Source organism: Myodes glareolus, chromosome 17 (assembly GCF_982192425.1).
Source record: "Myodes glareolus chromosome 17, mMyoGla1.1, whole genome shotgun sequence".
Taxonomy (NCBI): Eukaryota; Metazoa; Chordata; class Mammalia; order Rodentia; family Cricetidae; genus Myodes; species Myodes glareolus.
In genome coordinates this window covers 63,673,211-63,696,245 of record NC_142042.1, presented here as the reverse complement: position 1 = coordinate 63,696,245, position 23,035 = coordinate 63,673,211, and the positions used below count along the sequence as shown (strand labels likewise).

At 42.1% G+C, this 23,035-nt stretch overlaps 2 pseudogenes; one reads left to right on the top strand and one right to left on the bottom strand.

Annotated features, from left to right (window-relative positions):
• Nucleotides 1-16,632: 16,632 nt before the first annotated feature.
• Nucleotides 16,633-17,890, top strand: LOC148119481 (U4/U6.U5 tri-snRNP-associated protein 1 pseudogene; annotated as a pseudogene).
• A 197-nt stretch (nucleotides 17,891-18,087) lies between these two features.
• On the bottom strand, nucleotides 18,088-20,046 carry LOC148119480 (speckle-type POZ protein-like; annotated as a pseudogene).
• Nucleotides 20,047-23,035: the final 2,989 nt, after the last annotated feature.

Genomic DNA, 23,035 nt, shown 5'->3' with positions numbered 1-23,035 from the left:
AGTAGACTGAACAGAATGTGAGAATAAAGAAAGCAGAGTCAGGCAGATGCCATGGATCTCCTTTTTGAGATGGACACGGGTTAGAATCATGCCGGTAAGCCACAGTCAAGTGGTGATACAGATTATTAGAAATGGGTTGAATCAATATGTGAGAGTTAGCTAATAAGAGGCTAGAGCTAATGGGCCTAGCAGTGTTTAAATGAATACAGTTTCCATGTAATTATTTCAGGTAAAGCTAGCCAGGCAGCTGGGAGCCAGGCAGGATGGGAAGCGGCCCACTGCACCTTTTACTACAGTTTGGGGCCTCAATGTGGAGAACTGGATCCATGTAAATCCTGAGAGAACTTAATTTTAAGCACAGAAAAAACAGAGTATACAAAGCTTTCTGCTGTTGGCTAGGGCATGCTGTAGAGAGAGATTTTCGAATTTAGCAAAAGCAACAGGAGAAAAGCCACCCCATTTTAAAACGTGGTTTCCTTGGCCTGGCCACCAGTGCAAACCCCGGCTATGGTACATTTCTGGGCCTGGGTATTTCTGTGTCTAATTGGGATCCAGGGGAGAGTAGCTGAGACCGTGCCCATGCCTCAGCTCTTTCTGCCTGGGCAGACAGCTGAATCAGGCTTCGGCAGACACGAGAGCATGGCACATTCCTGCCACCATACAGAGAGATGTTTCCAGGCTGCACAGTGCTCTGCATGGCTGCTTTGTCTGTAACTCAGATAGAAAGAGTTTCTGTGTCGCACACTCAGTCTCAGAGTTAAAGTGCTGAATGTGGCTCCTACCTGGGGGCCTCAGAACTAGCAGAAATGGTAAGTCCTCCATTTTGAAATTGGAGAGAGGTGGAGCCAACATCCAGAGCAGCCCGCCATTCTGCAGCTCAGAGGCTCAACTGATTCAGAGGAACAAGTGGCTCAGCCATGTTGGACTGGGTAGGGCAAGCCCACGGTACCTGTTTTTGACCTAAGAATGTCAAAAACACACAGTTTAGATTCTTAAGTGCTTAGCGATTTAAAATCACAAAACAAAAATGTTCCTGAACTTCAAAGAGTTACAGACAAAGCAATAGGACAGATTCCGACATAAAAGACCTCTAAATGGGACATAGTGTTAGATAGGCATACATAGGCTTTGGAGAGAGAAGAAAAAGAATATAGAGAATAAGGTTAATGCATTAAAAAAAGGGTAAAGTCTTTAAAGAGATAGAGTACAGATAGTTATAGTTTTAAAAGAAATAAGGAAAAATAAGCCACATAAAAATGGAAATTTCATAGAGAGTTTGGATTCTGTATATTGTATTTTCTTTCAATTTATTGACTGTGAATGAGCTAAATACAGAGAGATATTTCATTGTGTGGTCTGCTATGATAATCCAACATGTGTTGTATAAAGCTATCTTGACTTCAGAATTTGAATCTAAGGACATGATACTTTGGAAAAGAGTTCTTCTTTTGTTTTCTCAGAGGATGAGACCCTGTGAATTGCTTCTATCCCAATATGGTATGATAGACCACACCATTCTGAAAGATTGCTGTTAACACCTTCAAAAAATTACTTTGCTCAACTGCTGACTGAGAGGAACCTAGCATACAGGATACATCATGAAAGACCTGATTAACAGTGCCTCTATAAAGCAGAAAGAAGTTTGAAGAGAAATAACTACATCCATATTCTCAGATACTGTTTATAAATGTTCTTTTACATTTAAAGGGGGACATGATATAGATATGAATAATTTACAATGATTGAAATTTTACTTTATTGATATAAATTTAAGGTCAATTTTCTTATATATATATATGTGAATTTCTGCTCTTGATTAAGGTATTGTGATTGTGTAGATCATTTAAAAATGTAATGTATAATTAGGCAATATAGATTGTTAATGGATAATCATGGATAATAGTCAAGCTTGTAGTCATGTTAATTAGATTTTCTAGATATAAAGAGATATGTTTTTGTTAAATAGGCATTCTTCATATCTTTAAAAGACTACAGAATACGGTATTTAAAGTTTTAATAACATAGGACTTTTCATGACAATGAGAAATGTCTGCTCCTAGCAGCACCAGCTACTATAAGAGGAAGATGGGTATTGAAGAGGTTCCTTATGGAGTTAGAAAGCCATTTGGGCAAGAAACTTTTCTTGCCTGGACTGTTGCATAAACTGGATACAAAGAATCTGCAGAGAGAGGAGTGCTGAACTTACCAAAAAGTGAGATGTTCCTTCAGGGTTCCTGTTTCATGAAAGAGTCTGTGAGACATTCTGCAGGTCACACAAAAAAGTGATTGAACTGTCTTTAAATTTTTCTGCTTCATAGAAATTTCTGTTGGATATATGGGCCTGGGGGCTGAAGATGGATGCCCAAATTTTGGGATCCCAGTCTGTTTGGATGGATACCTTCTTAGGCCTGGATGGAGGGTGAAGGGCCTTGGACTTTCCACAGGGCAGGGGAAACTGCCCTCTCTTAGGAATGGAGGGGGAGGGGAGAGGGAAAGTGGGGGAGTGGGAGGGAAATGGGAGGAGGAGAGGAAGTGGAAATTTTTTTTTAAAGTTTATTAAATTATAAAAGTTTCCATTTCTGCCCTCCTCCCAACACCCTCCCACTTCCCCCACTCCCTTTCCTTCTCCCTCTCCATCCCTAAGAGTAGTCAGGGTTTCCTGCCCTGTGGGAAGTTCAAGTTCCTCCCCCCTCCCTCCAGGTCCAGGAAGGTGAGTATCCAAACAGACTGGATCCCAAAAATCCCGTATATGCAGAGGAAACAAGTCCCAGTGTCATTGTCAATGGCTTTTCAGAAAGACTCCGGGCCAGCCACATCCAGAGAATCCGGCCACATTCAGAGAATTTGGTTAGATCACGTGCTCGTTCAATTCCAGTCCAGCTGGCCTTGGTGAACTCTCATTAGATCAGTCCCCTTGTATCAGTGGGTGATGGCGCCCATTGCAGTCCTGATTTCTTTTTTCATTTTCTTCATCCTTCTGCTCCTCATTTGGACCGTGGAGGACTCCGTGCAGTGCTCCAATATGGGTCTCCGTCTGTATCGCCATCCAATGTCGGATGAAGGTTTCCTCTGCTCTTGCCTACTTTGTTCACATTCTCCTTCCTTCTGCCTCTCCTTTGGACCTAGGGAGCTAGGTCCAGTGTTTCGACTTGGGTCTCCGCCTCCATCTCCCTCCATCGCCAGATGAGGGTTCTATGGTGATATGCAAAATGTTCATCAGTATGGTTGTGGGCCAAGGCCGGTTCAGGCACCCTCTCCTCTGTCCAGAGAACAATCTGGGGATCTCTCCTTGGACCTGGGATCCCCTTTATACTCAAGTCTCTTGTAAACCCTAAAATGACTCCCTTAGTTGAGGTATAAACTTCCCTGATCCCATATCTATCCATTCTCCCTCCCCCCCATCCCAGTCCCCCGATCTTTCCCCATTCCTCCCCTACTCCCTTCTCTCTAACCCTCTCCCCTTCCAACAGCCCCCCGACCCCCCCCCCCCCCATGCACCCGAGGTTACCTGGCACTCTTGTCTATTTCCAATCTCCAGGAGGATAGCTACATGATTTTCGTCAGGTTCACCTTCTTATTTAGCTTCTCTAGGATCACGAATAATAGGCTCAAAGACCTTTAATTACGGTTAGAATCCGGAAGTGGAAATTTTGAATGGTATTAATTATAAAGCAATAAAAAGTTTAAAAAAAAACCTCAGACAACACACCAGAAATGAAAATACATATCGCAACTGCAAATAAAGATCCAATATGGGTAGTGTTATTACAACTAGCCTAAATAATGTGAATCAAATTATGTAAATGTTATTTTCTCCCTAAATGGGTTTCTTCCCTAGTCTCGGTTTGAAGAGAATATCCAGGACTGTTGTGAGATCACAGTATTATACAGTAAATGAACAGTTGACAGATCTAATAGACTGTTTATGGAAAGGGTATGTGTACACTCTTCCTGGAGAACTCATTTTTGCAGAGCTAAGGAATATCTGGCAATGTCAAACAGAAATACTGTTTGAGTATGGTTGACCAGGTAAATGAAGAAAGCACAAATTACCTGTCAGGTTACTTAGTGTTGCTTAGCTGTCTGATGTGTCGTGTTTGGGTAATGATCCTGGCCTTAGTAGTGCCGTGCACCCAGACATAGGCCTCAGCAACAGTCAGGGCCCAGACTGCACCATGGAACCAAGTGACAGCACAGTGTTTGAGACCAGCGTGGTTTCTAAATATAGATTTATATCTGAGTCTTCCATTCAATCCTGCCAATACCATGCTTTTTTATTACTTTTATTATAGTTTTGAAGTACAATTTGAAATCAGGAATGACGAGACCTAAAGAGACTCTTTTCTTGTATAGAAATGTTTTAGTTATCTATGGCTCTTGTAGAATATTACTGTAAGGTGTGTTACATTTGTTTATGTTGTATTTTTAACTCAGGAAAGCTGTGTTACTGTGCCTATCTAAAACATCTGATGGTCTAATAAAGAACTGAACAGCCAATATTGGGGCAGGAGAGAGATAGGCAGAGTTGGCGGGCAGAGAGGAAAATAGAAGGATAAATAAAGAAGAGGGTAGGAGCAAGAGAGTAAAGAAAGGAGGATGCTAGGGTCTGGCCCCTGAGTCACCCAGCCACCTTGCCACTCAGCCAACCATGGAGTAAGATACATGAAAGGAAAGAAAGATAAAATCCCAGAGGCAAGAGATAGATGAGATAATTTTTTAAAGGCTGAATAGAAACAAGCCAGGCTAAACTTATAAGAAAGAATAAGCCTCTATATATGATTAGTTTGGGAGCTGAGTGGCAGGACCCCCAGAAGACAAAAGCATAAAGAGTCAAAGGATTAAAAAGAGTAAAAAAAAACAAAACCAGAGAACTTTCTATCATAGACCTCACTCTATAGACCAGGCTGGCTCAAAATATAGAAAGCTGCCTTTGTCTGACTTCTGCGAGCTGCGATGAAATGCTTAACTTCTTTTTTTTTTATTTTTTTTTTATGAAATTATAAAAGTTTCCATTTCAGCCCCTCCTCCCAACACCCTCCCACTCCCCCCATTCCCTCTCCTCCTCCCTCTCCATCCCCTAGAGCAGTCAGGGTTTCCTGCCCTGTGGGAAGTTCAAGTTCCTCCCCCCTCCCTCCAGGTCCAGGAAAGGTGAGAGTCCAAACAGACTGGAGCGCCAAAATCCAGTATATGCAGAGGAAGCAAGTCCCAGTGTCATTGTCAATGGCTTTTCAAAAAGGCTCCGGGCCAGCCACATTCAGAGAATCTGGTTGGATCACGTCCTCGTTCAGTCCTAGTCCAACAGGCCTTGGTGAACTCTCATTATATCAGTTCCATTGTATCAGTGGGTGCTCGTATCCCTCGAAGTCCTGATTACTTTTTTAATTTTCTTCATCTTTCTGTTCCTCATTTGGACTGTGGAGTGCTCAGTTCGGTGTTCCATTATGGGTCTCCATCTGTATCGCCATCCAACGTCGGATGAAGGTTTCCTCTGCCCTTGCCTTCTTTGCTCACGTTGTCTTTCCTTCTGTCTCTTATTTGGACCTAGGGAGCTAGGTCCAGTGTTCCAACGTGGTTCTCCGCCTCCATCTCCATCCATCGCCAGATGAGGGTTCTATGGTGACATGCAAAATATTCATCAGTATGGTTGTGGGCCAAGGCCGGTTCAGGCACCCTCTACTCTGTCCAGAGAACCATCTGGGGATCTCTCCTTGGGCCGGGGATCCCCTTTATAATCAAGTCTCTTGTAAACCCTAAAATGATTCCCTTAGTTGAGGTATATACTTGCCTGATCCCATATCCATCCTTCCTCCCTCCCCCCATCCCAGTCCCCCGATCTTTCCCCAATCCTCCCCTACTCCCTTCTCTCTAACCCTCTCCCTTTCCGACAACCCTCCCACCCCCCCATGCACCTGAGGTTACCTGGGACTCTTGTCTATTTCCTACCTCCTGGCGGATAGCTAAATAATCTTCATCAGGTTCATCTTCTTATTTAGCTTCTCTAGGATCCCGAATAATAGGCTCAAAGACCTTTAATTATGGTTAGAATCCACTTATGAGTGAATACATACCATGTTCCTCTTTTTGGGTCTGGCTTACCTCACTCAGTAAAGCGTTTTCTATTTCCATCCATTTGCATGCAAAATTCAAGATGTCATTGTTTTTTACCGCTGAGTAAAACTCTAATGTGTATATGTTCCACACCTTTTTTAACCATTCTTCTATTGAGGGGCACCTAGGCTGTTTCCAGGTTCTGACTATTACAAATAGTGCTGCTATGAACATTGTAGAACAAATGCTTTTGTAGTATGTTAAGGAATCTCTAGGGTTCTAGCAATTCCCAAGAGTGGAATTGCTGGGTCCTGAGGGAGGTTGACTCCCAGTTTCCTGAGAAACCGCCACACTGATTTCCACAGTGGCTGCACAAGTTTGCATTCCCACCAACAATGGATGAGTGTTTCCCTCATTCCACATCCTCTCCAGCATAGGCTATCATTGGTGTTTTTGAGTTTGGCTATTCTGACAGGTGTAAGATGATATCTCAAAGTGGTTTTGATTTGCATTTCCCTGATTGCTAAGGAGGTTGAGCATGACCTTAAATGCTTTTTAGCCCTTCGAAGTTCATCTGTAGTGAATTCTCTGTTCAGTTCAGTACCCCATTTTTTAATTGGGTTAATTAGAGTTTTAGTGTCTAGTTTCTTGAGTTCTTTGTATATTTTGGAGATCAGACCTTTATCTGTTGCAGGGTTTGTGAAGATCTTTTCCCAGTCAGAAGGTAGCCTTTTTGTCTTACTGACAGTGTCCTTTGCTTTACAGAAGCTTCTCAGTTTCAGTAGGTCCCATTTATTTATTGTTTCTCTTATTGTCTGCGCTCCTGGGGTTCTGCTTAGGAAGTGGTCTCCTGTGCCTATATCTTGTAGACTACTTCCCACTTTCTCTTCTATCAGGTTCAAAGTGGTCGGATTAATGTTGATGTCTTTTATCCATTTGGACCTGAGTTTTGTGCATGGTGATAGATATGGATCTATTTTCATTCTTCTACAGGTTGACATCCAGTTATGCCAGCACCATTTGTTAAAGATGCTATCTTTCTTCCATTGTATACCTTTAGCTCCCTTGTCAAAAATCAGGTGTTCATAAGTTTGTGGGTTAATACCCGGGTCTTCTATTCGATTCCATAGGTCGACTTCTCTGTTCTTATGCCAATACCAAGCTGTTTTCAATACTGTTGCTCTGTAATACAGTTTGAAGTCAGGGATGGTAATGCCTCCAGAAGTTCCTTTATTGTATAAGATTGTTTTGGCTATCCTGAGTTTTTTGTTTTTCCATATAAACTTGATTATTGTTTTCTCAAGGTCTGTAAAGAAGTTTGATGGGATTTTGATGGGAATTGCATTGAATCTATAGATTGCTTTTGGTAGAATTGCCATTTTTACTATGTTGATTCTCCCAATCCAAGAGCAGGGAAGGTCTTTTCATTTTCTGGTATCCTCCTCAATGTCTTTCTTCAAAGACTTAAAGTTTTTGTCAAATAGGTCTTTCACTTCCTTGGTTAGAGTTACCCCAAGATATTTTAAGCTATTTGTGGCTATCATGAAAGGTGATGTTTCTCTGATTTCCCTCTCTGCTTCTTTATCCTTTGTATATAGGAGGGCAACCGATTTTTTGGAGTTGCTCTTGTATCCTGCCACATTACTAAAGGTGTTTATCAACTGTAGGAGTTCTTTGGAAGAGTTTATGGGGTCGCTGATGTACACTATCATATCGTCTGCAAATAACGAAAGTTTAACTTCATCTTTTCCAATTCGAATCCCCTTGATCCCCTTATGTTGTCTTATTGCTATTGCTAGAACTTCAAGCACTATATTGAAGAGGAATGGTGAGAGTGGACAGCCTTGTCGTGTTCCTGATTTTAGTGGAAAGGCTTTGAGTTTCTCTCCGTTCAATTTGATGTTAGCTGACGGTTTGCTGTATATTGCTTTTATTATATTTAGGTATGATCCTTGTATCCCCAGTCTCTCCAACACCTTTATCATAAATGGGTGTTGAATTTTGTCAAATGCTTTTTCCGCATCCAATGAAATGATCATATGGTTTTTTCTTTCAGTTTATTTATATGATGGATTACATTGATAGATTTGCATATGTTGAACCAGCCCTGCATCTCTGGGATGAAGCCCACTTGATCATAATGGATAATTTTTCTAATGTATTCTTGAATTCGGTTTGCCAGTATTTTATTGAGTATTTTTTGCGTCAATGTTCATGAGTGATATTGGTCTGTAATTCTCTTTCCTGGTTGTGTCTTTGTGTAGTTTTGGTATCAGGGTTACTGTAGCTTCATAAAAAGAGTTTGGCAGTGATTCTTCTGTTTCTATATTGTGAAATACATTAAGGAGTATAGGTATTAGCTCTTCCTGGAAGTTCCGGTAGAATTCTGCATTGAAACCATCTGGTCCTGGGCTTTTTTTGGTAGGGAGATTTTTAATAACAGCTTCTAATTCTTCACGACTGACAGGTCTATCTAGGTTGTTCACCTGTTCTTGGTTCAACTTTGATATATGGTACTTATCTAAAAAAATGTCCATTTCTTTTACATTTTCCAACTTTGTGGCATATAAATTTTCGTAGTAAGATCTAATGATTCTCTGAATTTCCTCTGTGTCTGTGGTTATGTCCCCCTTTTCATTTCTGATCTTATTAATTTGCATGTTCTCTCTCTGCCGTTTGATTAATTTGGATAGGGGTTTGTCGATCTTGTTGATTTTCTCCAAGAACCAGCTTTTTGATTCATTGATTCTTTGGATTGTTTTCTGTGTTTCTATTTTGTTGATTTCAGCCCTCAGTTTGATTATTTCCAGTCTTCTACTCCTCCTGGGTAAATCAGCTTCTTTTTTTTCTAGAGCTTTCAAGTGTGCTGTTAAGTCTCCAATGTGTGCTTTCTCCGTTTTCTTTAATTGGGCACTTAGTGCTATGAACTTTCCTCTTAGCACTGCTTTCATAGTGTCCCATAGGTTTGAGTATGTTGTGTCTTTATTTTCATTAAATTCAAGGAAGACTTTAATTTCTTTCTTTATTTCTTCCTTGACCCAGGGGTGATTCAGTAGTTGACTGTTCAACTTCCATGAATTTGTTGGCTTCCTGGGGGTAGCACTGTTCTTGAATTCTAATTTTAATCCATGGTGGTCTGACAAGATACAAGTGGTTACTAATATTTTTTGTATCTGTGGAAGTTTGCTTTGTTACCCAGTATGTGGTCAATTTTCGAGAACGTTCCATGAGCTGCAGAGAAGAAGGTATATTCTTTCCTATTTGGGTGGAATGTTCTATAGATGTCTGTTAAGTCCATTTGATTCAATACCTCCAGTAATTCTCTTAATTCTCTGTTAGGTTTCTGTCTGATTGACCAATCCATTGGAGAGAGAGGAGTGTTGAAGTCTCCTACTATTAGTGTGTGTGGTTTGATGACTGCCTTGAGTTCTAGAAGTGTTTCTTTTACATAAGTAGGAGGCTTTATATTAGGGGCGTAGATATTCAGGATTGAGACTTCCTCCTGATGAATTGTTCCTGTTATGAGTATAAAATGTCCATCTCCATCTCTTCTGATTGATTTTAGTTTGAAGTCAATTTTGTTGGAGATTAGAATGGCCACGCCTCCTTGTTTCTTAGGTCCGTTTGCTTGAAAAACCTTTTCCCAACCCTTTACTCTGAGTAGGTGTCTGTCTTTGTGGTTGAGGTGTGTTTCTTGTAAACAGCAGAATGTTGGATCCTGTTTTCGTATCCAGTCTCTTAGTCTGTGCCTTTTTATAGGTGAATTGAGTCCATTAATATTAAGTGATATTAATGACCAGTGGTTGTTGACTCCGGTTATTATTATTTTTTGTTTGATTAATAGAGTTTGTATGTGTCCCTTCTTTGAGTCAAGCTCTTGAAGGGTCGCTAGATGTCTGAGTTATTGTAAGCAGTGCTGGCAATGTTGGACTCCTTTGGTTGCAATTTTCCTTCTATTACTTTCTGTAAGGCTGGGTTTGTGACTGCAAATTGTTTAAATTTGTTCTTATCCTGGAATATTTTGTTTTCTCCATCGATAGTGAATGATAGCTTGGCTGGGTATATTAGTCTGGGCTTGCATCCATGGACTCTTAGTTTCTGCAGTACCTCTATCCAGGACCTTCTGGCTTTCATGGTTTCCATAGAGAAGTCAGGTGTGAGTCTGATAGGTTTGCCTTCATAAGTTACTTGCCCTTTTTCCCTTGCAGCTCTTAATATTCTTTCTTTAATCTGTATGTTTTGTGTTTTGATTATTATATGGCGAGGGGATGTTTTTTTTTGATCAAGCCTATTCGGTGTTCTATATGCTTCTTGAACCTTCATAGGAATATCATTCTTTAGATTGGGAAAGTTTTCTTCTATAATTTTGTTGAATATATTTTCTGGTCCTTTGATCTGCAGTTCTTCTCCTTCTTCAATCCCTATTATTCTTAGATTTGTTTTTTTTTATTGTGTCCCAGATTTCTTGAATGTTTTGTGATGAGAATTTATTGGATTTGCTGTTTTCTTTGATCAGAGCATTTATTTTCTCTATGGTATCTTCAGACTCTGAGATTCGTTCTTCCATCTCTTGTATCCTATTGGTTATGCTTGATTCTGTAGTCTCTGTTCGTTTACCTAGATTTTCCATATCCAGCCGGCCCTCGTTTTGTGTTTTCTTCATTGCCTCCATTTCAGTTTTCAATTCTTGAACTGTTTCCATTACCTGTTTGATTGTTTTTTCTTGGTTTCCCAATATATCATTCATGAATTTACTCATTTCTTCAATGTTTTTTTTATATTTTTCATCCATTTCTTTACTCATTTCTTCAATCTTTTTGTTATACTTCTCATCCAGTTCTTTAAGGGAGTTATTCATATCCTGTTTAAGGGACTCTATTGCTTTCATAATGGCATTTTTCCCGCTTCTTCTGAATTAAGAGGTTCAAGTCCTTCTATTGTAGGGTCATTGGGTTCTGGTGTTTTCATGTTGTTTTTTAGATTGTTGGAGGAGTTCTTGCCTTGGCGTCTGCCCATCTCTTCCTTCAAATGCTCTCTACTGGATCTTCTAGTACCAGGTCAGGTTCCCTTGTTGGGCAGGGAATTCACTGACAGAAGGCCTACCTTTCCTCAGGCAGTCTATTGACACACAGGCACTCCCTACTACCGGGTTGTACTCACAACCCAGGTCCAGCGAGCAAGGGAGTTGCTCTGGGGAGATTTTGTGGCCCCAGAGGGAAGGGGGGAAGAGAGGAAGGTGTACCTGGATAAAGGCTGGGACGGGATTCGGGAGAACTCCGCAGGGAGGAGTCGCCTCTGCCTGGTGACCAAATTGTCGAGGGGGGCGGGGAAAGGCTGAATTCCTCCTAGAGGAAGCCCTCTGGCCAGGGGAAAACTCACCCCTCCTCCAATGGAAGTCTGCTAGAAGTTCACTCTTTCTTGCTGGCCAGGAATGTGATTGAGCTGAGACAGGGCTTGCCTGTCTTCAGACAGGCTCTCAAAGCACCTGAGCTGCCCCTGCCGGACCGAGCCCACAGTCCAGGCCCAGCGTGCAAGGGAGCAGCTCTGGGGAGATCTTGTGTCTCCAGAGGGAAGGGGGGAAGAGAGGAAGGTGTACCTGGATAAAGGCTGGGATGGGATTCGGGAGAACTCCGCAGGGAGGAGTCGCCTCTGCCTGGTGACCAGATTGTCGAGGGGGGCGGGGAAAGGCTGAATTCCTCCTAGAGGAAGCCCTCTGGCCAGGGGAAAGCTCACCCCTCCTCCAATGGAAGTCTGCTAGAAGTTCACTCTTTCTTGCTGGCCAGGAATGTGATTGAGCTGAGACAGGGCTTGCCTGTCCTCAGACAGGCTCTCAAAGCACCTGAGCTGCCCCTGCCGGACCGAGCCCACAGTCCAGGCCCAGCGTGCAAGGGAGCAGCTCTGGGGAGATCTTGTGTCTCCAGAGGGGAGGGGGGAAGCTTAACTTCTTTTTTTAATTGATATTTATTAACCTCTACATTTTTCTCTACTCCCTTCCCTGCCTCTTTCCTCCCCTATTCAAACCTCCTCCGTGGATCCCATGCTCCCAATTTATTCAGGAGATCTTGTCTTTTTCTACTTTCTACTACCCATGGAGATTACATCTATGTAAGCCTCTCTTCGTGTCCTCATTGTTGTCTCTCTGGGATTGTGGTTTGTAGGCTGGTTCTTTTTGATTTATGTTTAAAAACCATATATTCGAAAATTTTCTTGATTTTTTTCTTGTCCCCTGCCCAAAGCAGAGAGAGATCTTTCTCGTTGTCTCTGTGTCTTCTGCTGAATTTGGTTTCTGTTCCCTGTTCATACAGAGGACTGTGGTCTATGGGTCTACCCCTAAATAAATAACCCTTTATTATACTCAATTCTGATCTTATATAGGATTACTTTACACAGTCCATCTTACGGCACCCATGTGAATTCCAACTCCCTGTCTTCCAGGTGGATCAACCAAAAAAGCCCTAAAGGTCCACAAACCAGAAAGTCCCACATCCCCAACCACCTAGTTTGATTTCTCCTACTATGTGTTATCTTGCCAAAACCCTGTCACAGCAGAGCTACCATGCAATGACTTAGCAGTGTCCCAGGCTCATGCATGGTTCCCCCTGCTGGCTTCCCTGCTATGCAGCCATATGAGCAGCTTCTGATTTATATTCCCTGTTTATGAGTTCTGGGCTTCTTATTCCATGTATGGAATTGATTTAATTGCTCTTAATTTGTTAAGAAAAGCTTTTTTATCAGTATTTAAACATGCACCAACACATAGAATCAAAATAGAACGGGACTTGTTTGAGCAGGAGCCAGTCATGTATTTTTGCTATGAAGCTACAATACAACAACTGCTGAGTAATAAAGATGATTACACCTTCAGCAATTTACTAAAATCTAATAACAAAGGTAACTATTTGATTAATATATAAATCAATAAACTTGAAAGTTATATAATTGCAGACAATATTACCATCTAGGTTCTCTTATTGTCTGTGCTACTGGGGTTCTACTTAGGAAGTAGTCTCCTGTGCCTATATCTTGTAGAACACTTCCCACTTTCTCTTCTATCAGATTCAAAGTGGACAGATTAATGTTTGTAGGTACACAGGCCTTTTTCCCTTTTCTTCGTGGAGATTTGCAGGGCTGTTTGACCTCTGGCTCCCTGGCCTCTCTGCTCTGCACTGGCCTGAGGTTATAGCTTAGAAAGAACTTGGTTCTCTTTTGTTATGGTAATTCCACCTGTGAACAAGGTTCCAGCCCTGGGCCCTATACGCCTGCCACACCTGCCTCCCCCAGCTGCTTCTGGCCTGAGGCGCTGGGCACCTGTCATCTTCTTCCACTGCTCCTGATGGGAGGGGGCCGTGCCCTTTTGCCCTCTTGCCCACTACTATATATACCCGACTTGAGTTTAATAAAGTTGCCATTTGCTCTTTGATGAATGAGCAGGTCTCTTTGTGTCTGTGTGATTAAACCCTTAGGACAATCGTCCATTCTCGTGGACTCGAGTCAGGAAAGCGTGTGCCTGTTTCGAGGTCTGGGTATTCACAGAAAAGTGCGGAGGCTAACAAATGTTGATGTCTTTAATCCATTTGGACTTGAGTTTTGTGCATGGTGTTAGATATGGATCTACTTTCATTCTTCTACAGGTTGACATCCAGTTATGCCAGCACCATTTGTTAAAGATGCTATCTTTCTTCCATTGTATACCTTTAGCTCCCTTGTCAAAAATCAGGTGTTCATAAGTTTGTGGGTTAATACCCGGGTCTTCTATTCGATTCCATAGGTCGACTTCTCTGTTCTTATGCCAATACCAAGCTGTTTTCAATAACGTTTCTCTGTAATAGAGTTTGAAGTCAGGGATGGTAATGCCTCCAGAAGTTCCTTTATTGTATAAGATTGTTTTGGCTATCCTGGGTTTTTTTGTTTTGCCATATAAACTTGATTATTGTTTTCTCAAAGTCTGTGAAGAAGTTTGATGGGATTTTGATGGGAATTGCATTGAATCTATAGATTGCTTTTGGTAGAATTGCCATTTTTACTATGTTGATTCTCCCAATCCAAGAGCAGGGGAGGTCTTTCCATTTTCTGGTATCCTCCTCAATTTCTTTCTTCAAAGACTTAAAGTTCTTGTCAAATAGGTCTTTCACTTCCTTGGCTAGAGTTACCCCAAGATATTTTAAGCTATTTGTGGCTATCATGAAAGGTGATGTTTCTCTGATTTCCCTCTCTGCTTCTTTATCCTTTGTGTATAGGAGGGCAACTGATTTTTTGGAGTTGCTCTTGTATCCTGCCACATTACTAAAGGTGTTTATCAGCTGTAGGAGTTCTTTGGTAGAGTTTTTAGGGTCGCTTATGTACACTATCATATCGTCTGCAAATAACGAAAGTTTAATTTCATCCTTTCCAATTAGAATCCCCTTGATCCCTTATATTGTCTTATTGCTACTGCTAGAACTTCAAGCACTATATTGAAGAGGTATGGAGAGAGTGGACAGCCTTGTCGTGTTCCTGATTTTAGTGGAAAGGTTTTGAGTTTCTCTCCATTCAATTTGATGTTAGCTGTCGGCTTGCTGTATATTGCCTTTATTATATTTAGGTATAATCCTTGTATCCCCAGTCTCTCCAACACCTTTATCATAACTGGGTGTTGAATTTTGTCAAATGCTTTTTCAGCATCCAGTGAAATGATCATATGGTTTTTTTCTTTCAGTTTATTTATACAATGGATTACATTGATAGATTTGCGTATGTTGAACCAGCCCTGCATCTCTGGGATGAAGCCTACTTGATCATAATGGATAATTTTTCTAATGTGTTCTTGGATTCGGTTTGCCAGTATTTTATTGAGAATTTTCGCGTCAATGTTCATGAATGAGATTGGCCTGTAATTCTCTTTCTTGGTTGGGTCTTTGTGTGGTTTTGGTATCAAAATAACTGTAGCTTCATAAAAGGAGTTTGGCAATGACTGGCTTTTCGGGATCCTGGTCTGTTTGGATGCTCACCTTCCTGGACCTTAGGAAGGGGGGAGGAACTTGGATTTTTCACAGGGCAGGAAACCCTGACTGCTCTTGGGAATGGGGAGGGAGGAGGAGAGGGAGTGGGAGGAGCGGGAGCGGGAGGGTATTGGGAGGAGGGGAGGAAGTGGAAATTTTTTAAATAAATAAATAAGGAAAAAAAGAAAAAAAATATTACCATCTAGGAATTTAATAACCTCTTTGCTTATACAATGGATGGTATTCTGCAAGGCTTATATGATTTTTCTTATATCCAGTTATTTGATTTTAGAATTAGTTTTGCTTTTCATATTATATTTTTAAGAAAATGGTTTGATAACAGAGCCAATAATAAGACACTTTTAAAAATGATACAGCTGAGTAAATCTCTAAAGTGTATAAGTTCCACACCTTCTTTAACCATTCTTCTATTGAGGGGCACCTAGGTTGTTTCCAGGTTCTGGCTATTACAAATAGTGCTGCTATGAACATAGTTGAACAAATGCTTTTGTAGTATGATTGGGCATCTCTTGGGTATATTCCAAAGAGTGGAATTGTTGGGTCCTGAGGTATGTTGACTCCCAGTTTCCTGAGAAACCACCACACTGATTTCCAAAGTGGCTGCACAAGTTTGCATTCCCACCAACAATGGATGAGTGTTCCCCTTACTCTAAATCCGCTCCAGCATATGCTCTCATTGGTGTTTATGATTTTAGAGACAGACACCCACATTGGACCACTGGACTGAGCTCCCAAGGTCCAAATGAGGAGCAAAATGAGGGAGAACATGAGGAAGGAAGTCAGGACCACGAGGGGTGAATCCACCCACTGAGACAGGGGTACTGATCTCATGTGAGCTCACCAAATTCTTGGGACAAGATTCAGGAACTAGGAAAGAGAAATGAATCATATATTAGGGTTAAACAGGACCAGAGAGAAACTTTAATGACTTTTTACAAAGAAAACTAAGGCTGTACAAGTAGGAGTAAGAGACCCAGAAGCTACTTATTGAATCTCTGATTTTTGAAAATGCCAACTTAGAATACAAAACGATATTTGAAGCTTTAAAGGTTAGATCAGCACCAATGGATGAATGGACCCTGAATACAAAGAACGTTTAGACATTTGACTGTAACACTGAGACTTGTGTAGTAGCAGCAAGTTCCAAAGGTATGAGGAAACTTTCAAATGTTAAATGTTTCAAATGTAGTAGAATAAGACATCAGAAAAGGGATAGTAGAGGGAATTCTTAGGAATAATATCTCCTCAGAGAATATCAAGAATAGGTGGTCTCAGCCTTCTGGAAAATGTAGGATGTGTGGCAAAGACAGGCCTTGGACCAATGATTTAGATTGACAAAAGACAGACAAATCAACCTGATACCACTAGGAAACTCCTGAAGGGGCATCACTCACAGGCCCCTATGTCAAACGTGGTCAGGTCATTCCAAGTCACTTTAGAGAACCAGTCTCACCAAGAAAATTAAAAAGTCCAGTGCCTACTGTAAAAAAACCCATACTATTCTCAATGATGGAATAGACAGGATGAATAAAAATTCCAGTAAGAAATAGGGGATGAATAAAAATTCCAGTAAGAAATAGGAGGGTGAAGAAAATCCGAAAGAAGGAGAAGGAAGTTGTAATGCGGGCAGATGACTTACTGCCTCTTGGGGACCAGACTCAGGATGGGGACTTTGGATCCAGGCTTCGGGGCCGGGGTCGGCGTCGGGTTCCCGAGGTGGAACAGGATGTCCTGGAGGATGAGGAGAAGGACCCTGTGGCCCAGCCCCCACCATCAGATGATAATAGAGTAGAGAACATGGATATCAGTGATGAAGAGGATGGGGGAGCTCTTCCGTCAGGGTCCCCAGAGGTGCTGGAAGAAGATGAAGCAGAGCTGGAGCTGCAGAAGCAGCTGGAGAAGGCGCGGCGTCTGCGGCAGCTGCAGCAACTCCAGCAGCTTCGAGACCGCGGCGAGAAGGTGGTGGAGATTGTGAAGAAGTTGGAGTCTCGCCAGCGCGGCTGGGAGGAAGAAGAGGACCCTGAGCAGAAGGGGGCCATCGTGTACAATGCCACTTCTGAATTCTGCCGCACGCTAGGGGAGATCCCCACCTATGGGTTGGCTGGCAACCGGGAGGACCAGGAGGAGCTCATGGACTTTGAAAGGGATGAAGATCGCTCGGCTAATGGTGGCTCAGAATCAGATGGGGAAGAGAACATCGGCTGGAGCACCGTCAACCTCGATGAGGAGGAGCAGCAACAGGATTTCTCCGCTTCTTCTACTACCATCCTGGATGAGGAACCCATCGTGAACAGAGGGCTGGCTGCTGCCCTGCTTCTGTGTCAGAACAAAGGGTTTCTGGAGACCACAGTACAAAAGGTGGCCCGGGTGAAGGCTCCCAATAAGTCACTACCCTCAGCTGTGTACTGCATCGAGGATAAGATGGCTATCGATGATAAGTACAGCCGGCGGGAGGAGTACAGGGGCTTCACCCAGGACTTCAAGGAGAAGGAAGGCTACAGGCCTGATGTTAAGATTGAGTACGTGGACGAGACCGGCAGGAAACTGACTCCCAAGGAGGCCTGCTGGCAGCTGTCCTACCGCTTCCACGGGAAGGCTTCAGGCAAGATGAAGACTGAGCAGCGGATGAAGAAGCTGGATGAGGAGGCGCTCCTGAAAAAGATGAGCTCCAGTGATACGCCCCTGGGCACTGTGGCACTGCTCCGGGAGAAGCAGAAGGCCCAGAAGACACCATACATCGTGCTCAGTGGCAGAGGCAAGAGCATGAATGCGAACACAATCACCAAATGAAGCCACCTTCCTCCCTTCCCTCCCAGATATGTTAAATAAAGTTCCCTCCTTATTTTTTCAAAAAAAGATACAAATAATAAACCAATACAATAGTCAACTCATTAATAAATGTATTAAAACACTACTAACCATGATGTGTTTCCCCAGGGTTGCTGTAAATATCCCATAGTCTACCCAGGAGTCATTGGTAGTATCAGTGACCACTGCTTCTGGGATACACATGTAGGATACAGGGGACAGGGTCCTGGGATTACTTCAGGCGTTTAGGAGGGGGCTCCAGTAGATTGCATTGAGCAGATGCCAGGGAGCTGTATGCTTCAGCCACCAAGTGAGGGTATGAATCCACCATTGTCTTCCAGCTTGCAGTCTGAGAGACCTTGGAAGCATGAGCTGTAATAAAATTCAGCACCTGTGTTTTCAGGTGCCTTGTGCTATGGAGGTCAGCCAGGAAGAGAGTGTGGGCAGCATTCTCTACAGTGAGGTCCCTGAAGAGGGCACTCTCGCATATGACCTACAAACTCTCCAGGCCATACTTGTCAGCAGCTGCCAGTACAGCATCTGCAATGTTGTGGAGGTCTAGTTCCTTCCCGGTGTAAATGAAGCCCATCATTGCCTTGCAGACTTCAGGTTCCAGGTCATGAATCTCAATGCGATTCTTTTTGCTTTCCTCTGTGTCATGTTCAAACATGGCCCTGAAAACTGGAGAGCGAGCAGCTAAGATGGCCTTGTGAGCCCGGAATTCCTGGCCATCTACCACCAGGCAGCAGTCTGTGAAGCTGGTGTGCTTCTGTAAGTCATATTCATGAGGCAAAGACAGAACAACCTAATCCACAGTGACAGCTAGGAAGGCACTGTTCCCTCTGGTCATTTGTATTCTCTGACTCTCACACTCTTTCCTCCTCTTCCTATACTTGGTTCCCTAGATCTGGGGGGAAGGAATTTGATAAAGATTTCTCATTTGTTTATCACCATTTCAAAGTCTTTTACTTTTTGTGCATTGTCCAGTTGGGCCACACCTTTCTTAACATCACTCTAAGAGTTAGAGATCACCATGTGAACTGTGGGAACAAGGACCACATCAGACCATGAGCAAGCTATTTGTGTTCTCTCATGGAGGGATCCAGGGAGATTCAATATCCATGATATTACAGCACTGCTGCCAACTTCCCAGGACCTCTTACCTACAGAAGTGTATTTTGCTGTTTAGGGAATTTTGGTTATACAAAAACCGAACACATGTATAGAAATTTACTTTTCATAAGTTCTTTCTCTCCTAAAAGATTTGTCTTAGTGGAATCATACATGAGATGGGTACATTTGTCATGTCTGAAGAGCTGTTAGTGACATGAAAACCAAGGTTGAGAATTTCCACATATGAGATTTTATTTCCTTCAAAATACTTGTCAAAGATATCACACTTATAAAAGAGTTTGCAAGAACTATCATAATCTAAAGAACTAAAGCATGTTGGTCATCAAACACAAGGCCAAGTTTTTTTAGTTTCTAGAATGATATAGTTGTTGATGATGATGATGATACTGATGACGATGATGATGGTGATGATGATGATGATGATAGTGATGATAAATATAATTCAGTTGGATGTGGCTTGTCTTTACCTATTCTTACTACTGAAACCTTAGACTCAGATTTATCCTGGAGTTTTCCAGGAAGGGACTCTAGGAGACACAGTGAAGGACAACCTTGGTTTCATAGACTGTATCATCTAAGGTCTATGAATAAGATTATGATAACACCCTTTTAAGAAAGGAAATTCAGAGCAGTGTAGAAGAGACATGAGAAGTCAAATGCCACACAGTACTGTATTGTCTAATTCAGAGGAAAATTAACTGGAAAAGATTGTCCAGATGACCCTACATAACCATATGATAGACACTGAGAAACGACATAATGTCCTGCGAATTTCTGAGCTCATTACATATCTCTAAAATGCAGGCAATTATTTTTCTGTTTTTTGATTTTGTTTTGAATGAATGGACTTGCTGCATGATAAGGGTAAGCAGGCAGACATCAATGGCTTCCTTCTTCCATGTTCTGCTTGTAGCAGACGGTGTGGCCCAATTAAAATTGTGTCTTCTATCTTCAAAATCTGGATTAAATGCATGTCTTTCTCCTTCCAAGTCCTTATTTGTAGTGTACCTACCTTCTTCAATTTAAGCAAAAATTTTCTCACAGGCATGCCCTCCATTTTTGGATTTTAGTAACTTCCTTATGTAGTTAAGTTGGGAACCAAGAACACCATCACAAGTATATTTCCCATATGGTGGTTCATCTTCTATAAGCAAAGGGATGGTGTCCATTTCTACACAGCTGTTATTTATTCTTCTGATGATGTTACACTAATACCTCCCATAAACACAATCAGGGAAGAGGTGTATTCCTTACCCTGTCAGGATTCTCAGTGTTTTCAACATGGAGGTCATAATGGAAAACTTCACATATGATGGGCAGAAAGCAGATCCAGTCAGGACCCTCTGAAATTGGCTGTCTTCTTTCCTGCCTTTTATTTCATCCAGACACACAGTGCCCAATATGACTCCATTGACTTCCATTGGTGGTCTTCCCCCTCACCTCGGATAATTCTCTTAGAAATCACTCTTCCACGTCCACTTACGGGTGTGCTATGATCCTGAGTGCTTCTCAATTCAACTACGTTGACTCCCAAGATTCAGCTAAATAATTTATGATTTGAGTCCTTCTTTGGTGAGTTCTGTCCTCATCACATTTTGACCTTCCATGCTTGTTCTGCTGGGCTTTAAAAGTGAGAGAGCATTCTGGTTTCCGAAGGGTACAATATATTCAACAGTTACCAAAGAAGAGGTTTTGATACAGTTCCCCTTTGAAATGTGGTCTGTAAAATGCTCCCCAAATTCATCATCCATGTGTCAGAGACCATGCTTTGACAAGTACACCACTTACCAGGGTAGGGGCATGAGGATCAGAAATATGTTAAGCAGGAGGACCACAGATAAGAAAAAAAAATCACTAAGATGTAGGATAGTAATTGGAGGGCAACTCAGCAAATACTGAATGCTGAATTCACCTGCTTTTATTTTCCATGCACTCTTATACCCCAATACAAAATGGGGAACAAGACAAAAAACTGCTCTAACATGATACAAAGGAAATTAGAATAGTTGCTTGCTTCAATACTTTGAGCCATCAAGCCATTAATTCTTGAGAAAAACATTCTATTGTTTAGACAGTGAACCCACCCTAAACCAAGTATTCTGAAGGCAGCCACTCCCTCAGTCAAACCTCTTAATTCAAAAGAAGGAGCAGAAGTATTCTTGAATTCTCTTACCTTGGTCAGAGCGGAGTGGATCTACCTGTATGAGACATCTTAATGACAAAAACTCCAAGTAAACACACCCTAGGTCAGGATATGTAGCCCTGGTTGTTGTCAACAATTTTGAACAAGATAAAACTCTCTGACCTTCAGGCAAGGTGAAATAGGCCCACAATTTTGGGCCTCCACATTCATAATGTCTTGAGGGACTCACTAATACTAGAAGACATGAAAATAATTTCAGTAAATCAATCCATTCAGCATTACCCAGCCTAGTTCTCCTGAAATTCTGGCTCCAGTGTTGCTCATCCCCCAATACGGGATAAATGAATCAATTGGGTTTGATCCCTACATATTCGCTTCCTTATAGTAAGCTTTTTCAGGTGGCTAAAAGGTAGTATCAGTGACTCTTATGTATGTGGGCTGAGAGACAGGGTGGTAAGTACCCTTCCGTCCAATCCATCATTTTAAATGATGGTAGGTTATCACTAAAATACCCCTCATTTCTAAGAAAAGGGTTCTACTTGTGAGTCCTGAGTTCCCATGAGCATACACTTGGACAGCTGGTCCCACTTCTCAAGGGAGAACAGAGACTCCCTGGGGCAGATAGCAAAGGTTCTATTTATATAGTCTCTCATTCCAGGAATGGGACAGGTGGAGGTTGTTTTTCAAGTAGGTGATTCTCCAGACAACCTTCGAGAGCCAAAAGGATTCAGGTTCCCCACAAGATGAGTCATGTGTCTTAATCTGTGGGAGTGTCCTCATACCTGAGAAAGTCACTAACCATTACAGGAGAACAAAGTGTGACAGAATCACATAGAAACAAATGCAGACCGACATGCACACATACAGGATTACAAACAGAGAGACTTACAAAGATTCAAAGAGAGATGAACAGAGAGAGACACAGATAGAGACAGTATGGGAAAAAAGAAGGGTAAAGACATGTGTTGATATTTTCTTTGTGATCTAATAAATAGACATGCCTGAAGATCAGACTACAGAGCTAGGCACACTAGTTAGCTTTATTCCAGCACTCTGGAGATAGAGGCAGACAGATCTCTATTAGTTAAAGACCACCCTGGGCTACATGAAACTGATCCAGTAGAAAAGAGAAAGAGGGCCAAGGGGGGTGTGGCTCACACCTTAATCCCAGTATTTGGGTGTCACACATCTTTAATCTGAGCACTAAGGAGGTAGAGACAGGAAAGGATATGGCTGGGCATAGAGAAGAAAATAAAGTGGGAGGAGACAGGAGCTCATGGCAGTACAGTCTGAGGAGCAGTAGTCTAAGAATGCAGTCTCAGGTGGCATTCTGAGGACAGGATTGACAATTTGATCTGGGTATTGGTAGAGGTAAGAACTCTAGTGGCTGGCTTCTCTGCTTCTCCAATCCTTCAGCTTCATCCCCTAATAGTTCACTCCAAGTTTTTATTATTAAGACCAATTAGAATTCATGCTACAAAGAGAGAATTCCTCCCAAAAACGTAATATGGAAAGAGATGCTTTTCTTACTCTGTCAGGGGTCTCAGTGTTCACTACATGGAGGTCAGGGTGGAAGTATTCATATAAGGAGGCAGGAGTAGAGCCAGACAGGATTCTCTGAATGTGGCTGTCTTCCTTCCTGCTTTTTACTCAATTCAGACTCACAGTCCCTGGGGTGGCTCCACTAAATGTATCGGTGGCCTTTTTGGTCCTCCCCAGTTAATCCTCCTTATACTCTCTTCCTGATCCACTTAAGGGTGTGCTATGAGAAAAGCCTAATTACTTCTCGTTTCCATCAATCAGACTGCCAAGATTCAGTGTCTCATTACCTCATAATTTTCACCCTCAGTGGTGAGTTCTGTTCTTTAAACTGAACTTCCATGCTTACCATGCTGGACCTTAA